Source organism: Heterocephalus glaber, unplaced genomic scaffold (genome assembly GCF_053883595.1).
Source record: "Heterocephalus glaber isolate CG9 unplaced genomic scaffold, H.glaber_assembly_v1.0 deba00001724, whole genome shotgun sequence".
Taxonomy (NCBI): Eukaryota; Metazoa; Chordata; class Mammalia; order Rodentia; family Bathyergidae; genus Heterocephalus; species Heterocephalus glaber.
In genome coordinates, this window is record NW_028258435.1 from 663,709 (window position 1) to 674,988 (window position 11,280).

The following is an 11,280-nucleotide window of genomic DNA, read 5'->3' on the forward strand; positions in this document are numbered from 1 at the left end:
CAAGCTCTTGGAGTTTTTTAACAGAAAAACAAAAAAACATGAAGATGAAAAACAGAAATAAGTATTAAAACCACCACTTCACCAAATATGTCTACTCTGAGAGCTCATTCTTAGAGGCTAAATGCATTGCTAAAGCTAGGGAGCCCTTTACTAGTGGGGAGCAGTGGATCATGCCTGCTGTGAAGGACATCTGTTGGGAAATCTTAGGGGATCCTACAGCTGGACAAGTGGCGTGGGTCCCTCTTTCAGCTACACCATCCCTAGCTGAATTGGCGAAAAGGCAGAGGGGGATTAACGAGTCAGCATAATTCTCAATCCAGGTTGATGAGTCCACTGATGTCGACAGTAAGGACACAATGGTTGTTTTTGTGTGATATGTTTTTCAGGAGTATGTGCATGAGGATATGTTATGTACCCTTCTGTTGCCAACCAACACCACAGCTGCAGAACTACTCAAGTCTTTGAGTGATTATGTATCAGGAAAGCTGGACTGGTCATTTTGTGTAGGTTTATGCACAGATGAAGTGGCTGTCAAGACTGGGCAGCTTTCTGTTTTCACTGCTCAGGTCAAACAGGTTGCCCCTGAATGTGAGTTTACGGACTTTGTCACCCAGAGAGAAAGGCTGGCTAACTGCAAATGCCATCTGAAATGTAGTAAGGTTTTGCAGGGTATGATTAAAATTATTAACTACATTAAGTACATGCCCTTAACTCAGGTTTGTTCATGCACCTCTGTGAGGGGGTGCACACAGAGCACACATGTCTTCTCTTATACACAGAAAGGAGATGGCTTCTAAAATAGATTGCTCGTCAGGGCTTTTGAGTTATGAAAATTGCCTCAGCAATTTCTCTGGCAGCACACTTCAGTGACAAAGAATGATTCACAAAACTTGTTTTATTCAAGTGACATGTTCAACCTGCTCAACTAACTCTATTTGTTATTTCAGGGAAGAGCAACAACTGTGTTCAATTTGGCAGATAAAATGGCTGCATTCAAAGCCAAAAACTAGAATTATGGGAGTGATGAGTGAACATTGGGATTTCTGAGAGCCGCCACTCGGGGCTGTGAGCCTGTGGGATCTGGAGTGCGGAGGTCCCCTGTGGCCCCCAGGATGTCACCATGCCTAAAACACCAAAGGGAAAAAACACAGAAAAAAAAAATCATCCACCCATATAGTAGAAAAGCTGCACAAATTACAAGAGAGGCCCACAAACAAGAAAAGAAGGAAAAATTGAAGAATGAAAAGGCTTTACATCTCAACCTTATTGGTGAAAAACTGCAGTGGTTTCAAAATGAGCTGGATCCCAAAAAAATGAGATATTCAAAGAAAGACACTTGTGAATTAATTGAAAGGTATTTAAATCGATTCAGCAGCTAGCTGGAGCAGATTGAGTTACACAACAGCATCAAGGACAGGCAGGGAAGGTGCCACCAAGCCTGGGAGATGGTCATTAAGCAGACAATGGAGCGTGAACAACAGCAATATTAAGGCTACGGCCTTGAGATTCCAGACATTTTACATGCAAGTAGTCTGAAAACCTTTAGGGAATGGAATTTGGATCTGAAGAAATTGTCAAACATTAAAATGAGAAAACTTTGTGCGAATGATGCAGTTGCTAAGAAGCACAAGAAGAAAACTCAGAATTTAACTATAGACAAAGATTTAGGGCAATTAGAACTAAAAGGCAAATCAAGTGACTCGGATGAAGAAATGACTCCTGTGGCCTAATTGTCCTTACTTGAGTTGAAAATAAGTAATATGAGAACTTTAAGTCACACTCATTACTCATGAGAAATAATTATCTAGTATTTTCTGTTTAACTCATTCTCTCATAATGTGAATCACATTTGCAGTTTCAAATACGGTATTGTAATTTTTATTTAAAAATGAAAGTTGTGTTTCATTTATCTTAAGTTGCTAAAATAGAAGATATATTCTGTTTTTCATTACTATAACAAAATACCAGAGGCTGGATAACATAAAGAAAAGAAGTTTATTTAGCTCATGGATTTGGAGGCTGAATGTCTAGACAGCACAGTGCTGGCTCTGGTGAGGCCTCCTCTTGCTGCTACATATCATGCTGCATGGTTATCACAGTGGTGGGAGGGCACAAGAGAGGGAAAGATCACATGGCAAGACAGGAAGCCAGAAAATGGAAGGGTCCCATAATGACATCCCACCAGGCCCTGTCTCTTAAAGGCCCAAGAGAATTAAATGATTTCAGGTTAGCTCCAGTTGATTATTATATTATTTTCTGCTTCCTCATTGTGAAAAGTGATAGATTTTATTCAGACCCAAAGGTTAGAGAGCTAATGATTATAATTCTGAGATACATTAATAACTTCTGAGATACATTACTTAATTTAATACATTAAATATATTTCAAGTACCATGACAAGCATGAATATTCTAGAATATCGCTCTTCAAATAATTTACTAAATGCTAATATATGTTAGTCCGTCTTTTAAAGGATGCAAGTATAAGTTTTCAAGAAAAGGAAAAAATAATGCTGTGTGAGATTAACTAGGTATCAACTAAATTGTTAACAACTTATACAAAGTGTTACAACTTTTATACTTCTGAAAATTAAAAATAAAGTTTATTTCTATAACTTCTTAAAGTTCCAATTATTTAATTTTCAATAACTATGCTTCAATAATATTTGTTAAAATGTGATTTATTAAACTCCTATATTTTTAATTATTGGCAAAAAAAAAAAATTGGGATTTCTGACATGTTTCAAACACGAGCAGAGATTTTGAAAGAGCCTGAGCCAGGGCCTTCTTTCTCCCAGCTGGTACATGATCACCTGTCTCAGCTTTCAAAGGAGTTTGAGCATCGCTTCCCAACCAGAAGACTCCAGAACTGAGAAAGAATTAAACTGTGCCCTATTGTGAATAAGCCAGTTCTGTTGATTTGGTCCATTCTGGAGGAAGATCAACTGCAGAGGAGGTGGCCTGAAAGTATGTTTGAGATGACTTCAAACCTCCATACATTCTGGCTTAAAGTTAAGGCAGAAAAGCCTGAGATTGCCATGAAAGCACTGAAAATCCTGCTTCCGTTTTCAACATCCTTCCAACATCCTGTCTTTCTTTATGAAGGAGGGTTTGCTGCAGTGACAGCAACCAAAAGGAGATTATGGAGCAGACTGGACATGAGCAACACACTCCAGGGTCACTGTCTCCCATCACTTCACATGGGGCCCTCTAGTTTCAGGAAAACAAGCTCAGGGCTCCCACTGGTTCTGCATCATAGCAAGTTGTATAATTATTCCATTAGAAATTACACTGTAATAATATAAAGTGTACAATAAATGTAATGTGCTTAAATCATCTTGATCTCCCTACTCTTGTCTGTAGAAAAACTGTCTTCCCCAAAATCAGTCCCTGGTGCAAAAAAGGCTGAAGACCACTGGTGTAAGGTGCTCACCACTGACAGCTGCCCATCAACAAAGACCCTCTGAGAATCAGGTTCCTGTCTGGATCTTCTTATTCCTGTTGCCAAGCACAGAGCTTTGCAAGGATCAGGAAATCCAAACATCTGTGGACAAACTCAGCTGGCCATGGTAAGAGCTGGTATTCTTTTAATGGGGAGGATCACTTCCCAAGTTTCTTCCATTCAACCTGCCTTCAAAACCGGTCCCTTTCCTGGTTGCTGTTTTTACTTGCAAGGTGCTTTTGTCTGCATTATCTTGATTGATCTTTATCACAAAGTAACAGGAAAGCAGGGTCCAGTGCTACTTCTGGGTGGGAAACCAAGGCACAGAAGACTGTAAAACCTCCGAGAGCACAAAAGCCACTGGCCCCGTGGCGTGCAGGGCAGCTCTCTGCTGCTCCTCCACACTCCACGCGCTGCCCTTCTCTTCCTGTGGCCGCAGCTTCCCCTTTCTTGCCCCATCTTTTTGGCCTTTCATCTCCTTCTTTGCACACCAGAGATCCATGGCCTCTGTAAAACTGGCTTCCTTCTGAGCTTGTGGTCTGGGGCTCCCTTGGGTGGGTGAGGACCCCCAGAAATACCAGCTTGAGACACAGGATCACTTTAGCCAAGGTGCCCCTGATTGCCAGGTGCTGTCCACCTGCTCTACTCCATCGTAGATGCCCCACACTACTTGGGTCTGGGCTTGGACTCACCACGGAGACATGACTGGCCCTGTGGTCGCCAGTGCAGGAGAAGAAAATTTACAGTCCACAGCTCCTTCCCTCAGCATGGTGTTGGAAGAAGGGTTGGATGCAAGCAGATATCCAGCTAAATTCCAATCTTGGTTCTTCTCTGACCACGGGCTGCCCCTTCTGCCTTTTTTTCTGGGTTCTCATTTCTTTCTCCTGACTAGTCAATGCTGGAGACCCTGGGACTTTCTCTGCTGACTTTTCCTTCTCAACTCTCTCCCTAGATGATCTCTCCAACCTTGCCATCCCACCAATGACTCACCACCTGTCTTCTGAACTCAGGACTGATACATGCAACTGCTTACTTAATGCCACCACTTTGATGTCTAAAAGGAAATCCCTGTATCTGAAGCTAAATCCTTGACTGGCTCCTAACCTCACCAAACCCACCCTGCCTACAGTAATCCTCATGGCTGCAATGCTGATTTCCTTCCATCTTTGGAGAAACCCTTGTTGCCTATCCTTCTCTCTCTCCCAAGTCTCACTCATGCTTGCTCCTACATTTGAAATGTACATCCACTTGCCTAGCTTTCTCTTCCCCATTCTGGGTCTGGGCCACAGCATCTGCCAGGTGGGTGACTTCGTGAGCACCCTAACTTCTCTCACTGCTTCTGTTTTTACCCTCCTCTGTGAGAGAGGAGACCACCCCTTCATATGAAATTGGGCAACTATGGGTTAACTGTGTTATTAGGCAACTATGGGTTAACTAGGTAACTATGCTCTTTGTAGAACGCACCTGAGTAGCCATGACGACTTCTGTAATCTGTCACCAGAGGAGCATAACGGACTCAGAAAGTCCTTCCAGAATTCTTTGCTCTCCCCCCACCTTCCACTGCTCTGCTTTGTGTAAATCCTGCTTGCTGTATTCCCAGGGAAACTCCAATGGAATTAAGTTTTGTAGGTGTAAAAAGAGGTATGCAAAGAAGAGCAAACTTGTACTTGGGCCTCTCGAGATTGACAGGAGTCACTCACTGAGCTACCAGCATTAAAAGCCACTTTTTGATCCTATCTTCATGTTAAGAGTGGTCTGTCTGGGATCTTCACAGTTTCTTGCTTCATCTGGACTACTTCTGCACAGGATGGTATGTGACAGACAATCTGTAGTGGGTTGTATGGCCACCCCAAAATAGTTAGCTCCACCTTCTATAACCTGCACCCAGTGAACGTGACCTCCCTTTAAAAAATATGGTGACTATTAATCCTGATGTGTTAAACTTTATTAGATTAAGAAACACCTGGCATATTAGTTAAGCATGAGCCTGAGTATGTCTTGGTAGGTCATAAAGGGGTGACCTTGGCTACTATATCTGATCCTCTGTCCCTTCCTGTCTGGAACGTGGTCCTGACCACTATGAACTAAGATTCTTTGTTCCACCATGCCCTTCCACCATGATGTTTGTGCTGTGGAGCCAGCTGACCATGAACTGAATCTCCTAAAACCCTAAACCTAACTAAACCTCTCCTCCTTGAAGTTGTGGGTGTCAGCTATCATGCTCAGTAATGGGAAAGCTAAATAATGCAAAGTCTTTGCAGATGGCACTGTAGACCTTGAGATGACATCACCCTAGATTATCTGAATGGCCCCAAACCTAAGGACAAATGACCTCAGAAGAGGAAGAGGAAAAGAGAGAGACACAAAGGAGAGATCAGTATGAAATTAGAGGCAGAGATGAGTGGCACACAGCTACAAGTCGGAGGATTCCTGGAGCCCCCTAAAGTTGAGAGGAACAAGGAAGGATTCTCCCCCTGCAGCCTCCGAGTACCTGTGGCTAAGGAGAGAGAGCCTGGGAGACCAGCAGGAGGATTCTGTAAGAAGAATCCTACACACCCAGGCTTGCTGGCTCCTGGAGGGAGCAAAATACATTCCTCACGCTGCTGGTTAGGGTCATGACCTCAATGAAGGAAGCAGGGGATTCTCCATATGGGGAGATGTTTCACACTGCTTCTTTTGTTTTACATACAGGTAAAGTGCCTAGAGCAATGTAGGCGGTCAAAAAACTGCAGTTGCCAATCATCAGTATCATAACACTGTGAAAAACAGAATGTGAGCTCCTCAGAAGAGATTGTGTGTGTGTCAAAACAAGGAAAAGGTGCTGAGGTTGCTGGTAAGTATTGATATTTGGTTTCTTGGTCACTGCGTTCAGAGGCCCAAACACTGAACTTCTTTGTAAGGGCTCATGCATGAAGCCTCCATGGAAGCTGATTTCAAGTTTGAAAAGGTAAAAATGGCCTTGATTTTCAAAACAGGTTGGGAAAGCGAAGGCTCAAGACTCTTTGGGAAGCATGTGAGCATAACACGACAGGTGAACCTTTGGATCCGTGTTGGACAAACCTAGCCTAAACTTACTTAGGAAACACTCAGGCATGGTCATGCACGCCTAATCTCAGCGTTCTTGGGGGCTGAGACAGGAGGATCAAAAGCTTGAGCCCGGCCTGGGCAACTTGGTGACTTAGTGAACAGCTGTGCCAAAATTTTCAAAAGGGAGAAGAGGCTGGGGTTGTAGCTCAGGCCAAAGGACCTGGGTTCAATTCCCAGTCCTACCAAAAACAGTCGTAAAAAATCAGACTCTGGGGACTGATGGTATTAAGGAGCTGTAGTTTTTAGGTGTGAGAATAGCATGCCGGTCATTTCTTAGAGGTTGTGTCTTTTAAAGTTGTGTGCTGAACTGTTCGCAGGAGAAGGGGTATGATGTTTTGGACCTGCCTTAGAGCAAGCCGGTAGGGAGAGCTGCTGGGCATACAAAACAAGGCTGGCCGTGAATTGAGGATTACTAAGGCTGGATGGAGGTTGGGTGCCTGGGAGTTCACTATTCTCTTCTATTCTTGAACTAGTTTGAAATTTCTCATAATGACAAGTTTAAAAAGAATAAAAGTATGCTCCCAGAAATAGAAATTATTGACTCTGAGTGTTTCCAAAGCATTTAGAACGTACTGTCAACTTGCTTTCCACAAAGGCCATGGCAATCTACAACCCCAGGAGGGGTGTGCAAAAGCACTGAGGAGACAATGTTCTAAGAGAATATATAATCGCTTGGGCAAGAGTGAGAACGCGTGTTCCTGTGTGGCCCACACCCTGAGAAAGATTGACGACCTGTTATGGGATCTCGGGGCCGAGTCGGGCAGTGCCTCTGCAGCTTGCACCTGAACAGCAGGAAAAGTGATCAAAGAGGAAGTGGAGTTCAGCACTCAGATTTACACCACTCCAAGCTGCCCCCACGAGGGCTTCCTGTGATATTTCTGACACCATTTCGGAAGATCTTCCTGAATATCCATGGAGGTAGGCACTTAATGGGAAAATCCGCAATTCCATCTTCTCAGGAAAACCTGATTATCTTCAAGAGGTTTCCTTATAGGAAAATGGGGACAAATCAGTGCCTGGGTTTCCCTGCCTAGCATAAAAGGGAATTTATTTGCAATCGGGTAATTCCACACGCCTATAATTTTCCAATTACACTTGATTGTAGTGCTGCGTTCCTGCCTTGGTCTTAAAGGATGGTCAGCACTTTTCTGCAACCACAGCCAACTTGCAGACAAAGCAGCCACTTATGTCGATGGCTTGTTTATAATCAGCAGCTCTCTGGACATGTGGCACATCCTCGCCTTACAGGGACTTTCCCTGACCCCCGCCACACTGGGTAGCAGGTGAGTGCCCTGCAGTGCAGGTGACAGGTGTATATGTGTACAGTCACATCCAAGTTCAGCTGCTTGTCCACCCCACAGGTCCTAAACATCGGACACTGTCCTACAGCCTGGTACCAAAGAGATAACTACCGCATTCCCCAAAAACAAGACCTAACCAGAAAATGAGCCTCACATGACTTTTCAGGATGCTCATAATACAACCCCTACTCAAAAATATGCCCCAGTTAAGATCATTGGCCAGACAGATGCATTTAATGTGCCTATTGCCATACACAGAAGATGTGTTGAAATAAAAAATAATGCTAATACATAATTAAATATAAATAAATAACATTATTGACAGTAACACTTAAATGATAATTTACATTATAATTAGGTATTTGTAATTAGCTAAGCGTGTGCCTTTGAACAAGAGGTAAACATCTATGTAAACAGATGAACTTGAGACTTACTGCCGAGTGACCAATGGGAGCACAGACACAACGCATGAGTAACGTGCACTTGGTAACAAACGGACGTGTCTGTGTCCGATGCGAATCTTCATAACTCCGTATGTCGTGTGCTGTAACCACGCCCTGCAAGCAGGCTACTGGACAGAAGTGCTCGTTTCAGGACAGCTCTACTGCTGGACGTGAGGGACTGGGGCCAAAGGTTTCACGGGAAATAGAACTGCAAAAGCTTCAGGCCAGATGATGCTCCAGAAGAAGATGACATGAATGTATTTGAATAAATGCAGTTTTCTGTACATAGATAAACCTAGATTTTTGTACAGGAATAAATGTAGATTGTTGTACATGAGAAAAGACATTTCTCTATTGAATCTTTTGGAGCAAAAATTAATACAAGACCTGGTATTACTGTGTGGGAAATGTGGTGAGTCAGAACCCCTGCACCTGGGACAGACACAGGGACAAATAATTAAACACTGCTTGGCAACAGTGCCAGAGCAGTGTACCGAGGAGACGGGGGCACAAAACAGATGTTGCCATCAACAGTTCAGAGGAGCGTCCTGGAGGAATGAGGCTGGGCAGTCACTAAGACCTAGAGGGCTGTCAGAGAGAGAAGGGCCGCCCTGGCAGACAGCAGCGTGTGGGGCTTGGCGTCCTGCTGGAGCCGGGGAGGAACTCCGTGCAGAGGACACATCCAGATCATGCCAAGCCAGAGCACCTCAGCAGAGGAGCTGACTGATACCCAGCACCCATTAGGATCCTCAGCCTTCCAGGAGAAGAGCACCTTCCTGCTCCCTCGTGGGCTTCACAGAGTGCCCCTGAGAAAGTAAGGCGTTGGGAAGTATTTTACAGCAGAGAGGTCTGACCAATGCAACTTCAGCCAGGGGACCAAGGTTAATATCAACAGTCGCAAATCACGGACATCACCCATCCTCAACACTTTGGGCAGCAGAAGCTGGTTTTGTGGGAGACAATCTTCCCACTGGGAGGGCTGGCAAGGGGATGGCCTCAGAATGATTCAAGAGCATAACATTATTGTGCACTTTATTTTTATTATTATGACATTAGACTCTCATAAGGAATGGGCAGGCTCCATCCCACACATGCACAATGCATTAGGGTTCGAGTTCCTAGGAGGATCTAATGCCGTAATGATCAGACAGGAGATGGAGCTCAGGTGGGGATGGAGTGGTGGGAAATGGCTGGAAACACAGCTGGAAATGGCTGCGCTTGCTCCCACCCCTCACCTGCTCCTGGGCAGCCCAGTTCCTAACAGGTCATGGACCCCTATGTGGATGGTGTGTGCTCTTGATGTTATATGATGAAACTGTCACTTTATCTCTGCAGTCTTCTTTCCAATAACCCCAAACACCAGTTTAATCATGAGAAGGAAAAAAATCAAACAAATCCCAACAGAATGACACTCCACAGAATACCAGACCTGTGTTCCCCAAACTGTCAAAGACACCAAACACCAGGCAAATCAGAAACTGTTGCAGCAAGAGCAGCCTAAGGAGATGGCACAGCTAAATGTGATGTGGCAGCCCAGACAAAGTCCTGCATCTGAAAAAGTCACGGGATGAAAACAAGAGAGCTGCGCAAAGCACAGGCTGCAATTGATTGTAATGTATCAATGCTGGTTTATTGGTTGTAAAAATTATGCCAAACTAACGTGAGATGTTAATGGTGGGGAACTTGTGCAGTCTGTGAGAACTCTCCATACTATCACCTCCACTTTTTGATAAATCTAAAACTGTCCTAAATAATAAAGTATGTTAATTTTTTTAAAAATGAAGACAAGAGACATAGCCAGGCCAGACTGTGGGCTTGACCCCAAGTGGAACTTCAAGAAGGAGCAGCAAGGGAACCTAAGGACCCAGGGGAGGTGAGTGTCCAGCAGAGGGGAAAGGTATGTGGAACCAGGAATCTGAAGTCCCGAGCATGGGCAGCTCAGAGACAGTCCTCTTATAGACCAGGAAATGCAAATGGTGGAGAGGCTCAGCAGCAACGGGCCATTTGACCAGAAGAATCCACAGCTGGATTTTGCTTTAAGTGACTTTGTTTAATGGCAAATGAAACTTGGGAAAGGTACTCTGAGTCACAGGGTGATGGCTAGGAGGAGAAGCAGAGTAGAAGAAGGAGGTGTCATCCAACAGAGATTTTAACACTCTCAGGACCTAGATTTAAAAATACTAATATTATTTCCAAGATATCCATCAACAGGTGAATGGACAAAGAAAATGTGTTGTCTACACACAGTGGAGTACTACTCTGCTGTAAAGAAGGATAAACTTGAGTCATGTGTAGGAAAATGGATGCACCTGGAGACCTTAATGCTAAGTAAAATAAATCAGACACACAAACTTCAATGTCACATGGTTTCTCTTCTATGAGAAACAAAGTACAGACAAAAAGCAAAATAAAAGTTCGATAATAGGAAACAGGGAGACAGTTTTCTCAAAGATGAAGGAGGGGGGGAGGGAGGGAAGAGAAAGGAGATGAAAAAATAAAGATGGTTTGTGTGCATGGATCAATTCCACACAAGGAATGCAAACAATATGTACTGCAAGCACGTACTAATAAAAATAAAACACTAATACTGTAGGGGACATCATTGGTGGGAACATGTTAATGAGATGGAAGGAATTCAAAAACCTCATGGGGATTTTAAAACTCAAATTACTCTTTTTTCTTTCCTGGTAAAATTCAAAAGATAATCAATCTTCCCTGAAAACAAGGAAACTGTCTTGACATACAGAGGTCAAGTCCTGCTATAGATGGTGGGTTGTTTTGTTTTCAGTGCTAGGGATTCAACCCAGGCCCTTCACATTGAGCTGCATCCCGCATCCCTTTTCATGTTTTAATTTTGAGACAGAGTATCTCTCTAGATGTCCCCCCAAAGCCTCATGTGCTCACAGGTGGAGCTTTTCAGAGGTGCTGGGACCCAGGGTGTATGGGGGTGGGATTAAGGGTGTGATTACTAAGTTAGTCCACTGAATGGCTAAGCGTAGTTCTGGGTG

The 11,280-nt window shown here is 43.8% G+C and overlaps 1 pseudogene; it reads left to right on the forward strand.

The window, feature by feature from the left end:
• Window positions 1-1,120: 1,120 nt before the first annotated feature.
• On the forward strand, window positions 1,121-2,229 carry LOC101717650 (translation machinery-associated protein 16 pseudogene; annotated as a pseudogene).
• Window positions 2,230-11,280: the final 9,051 nt, after the last annotated feature.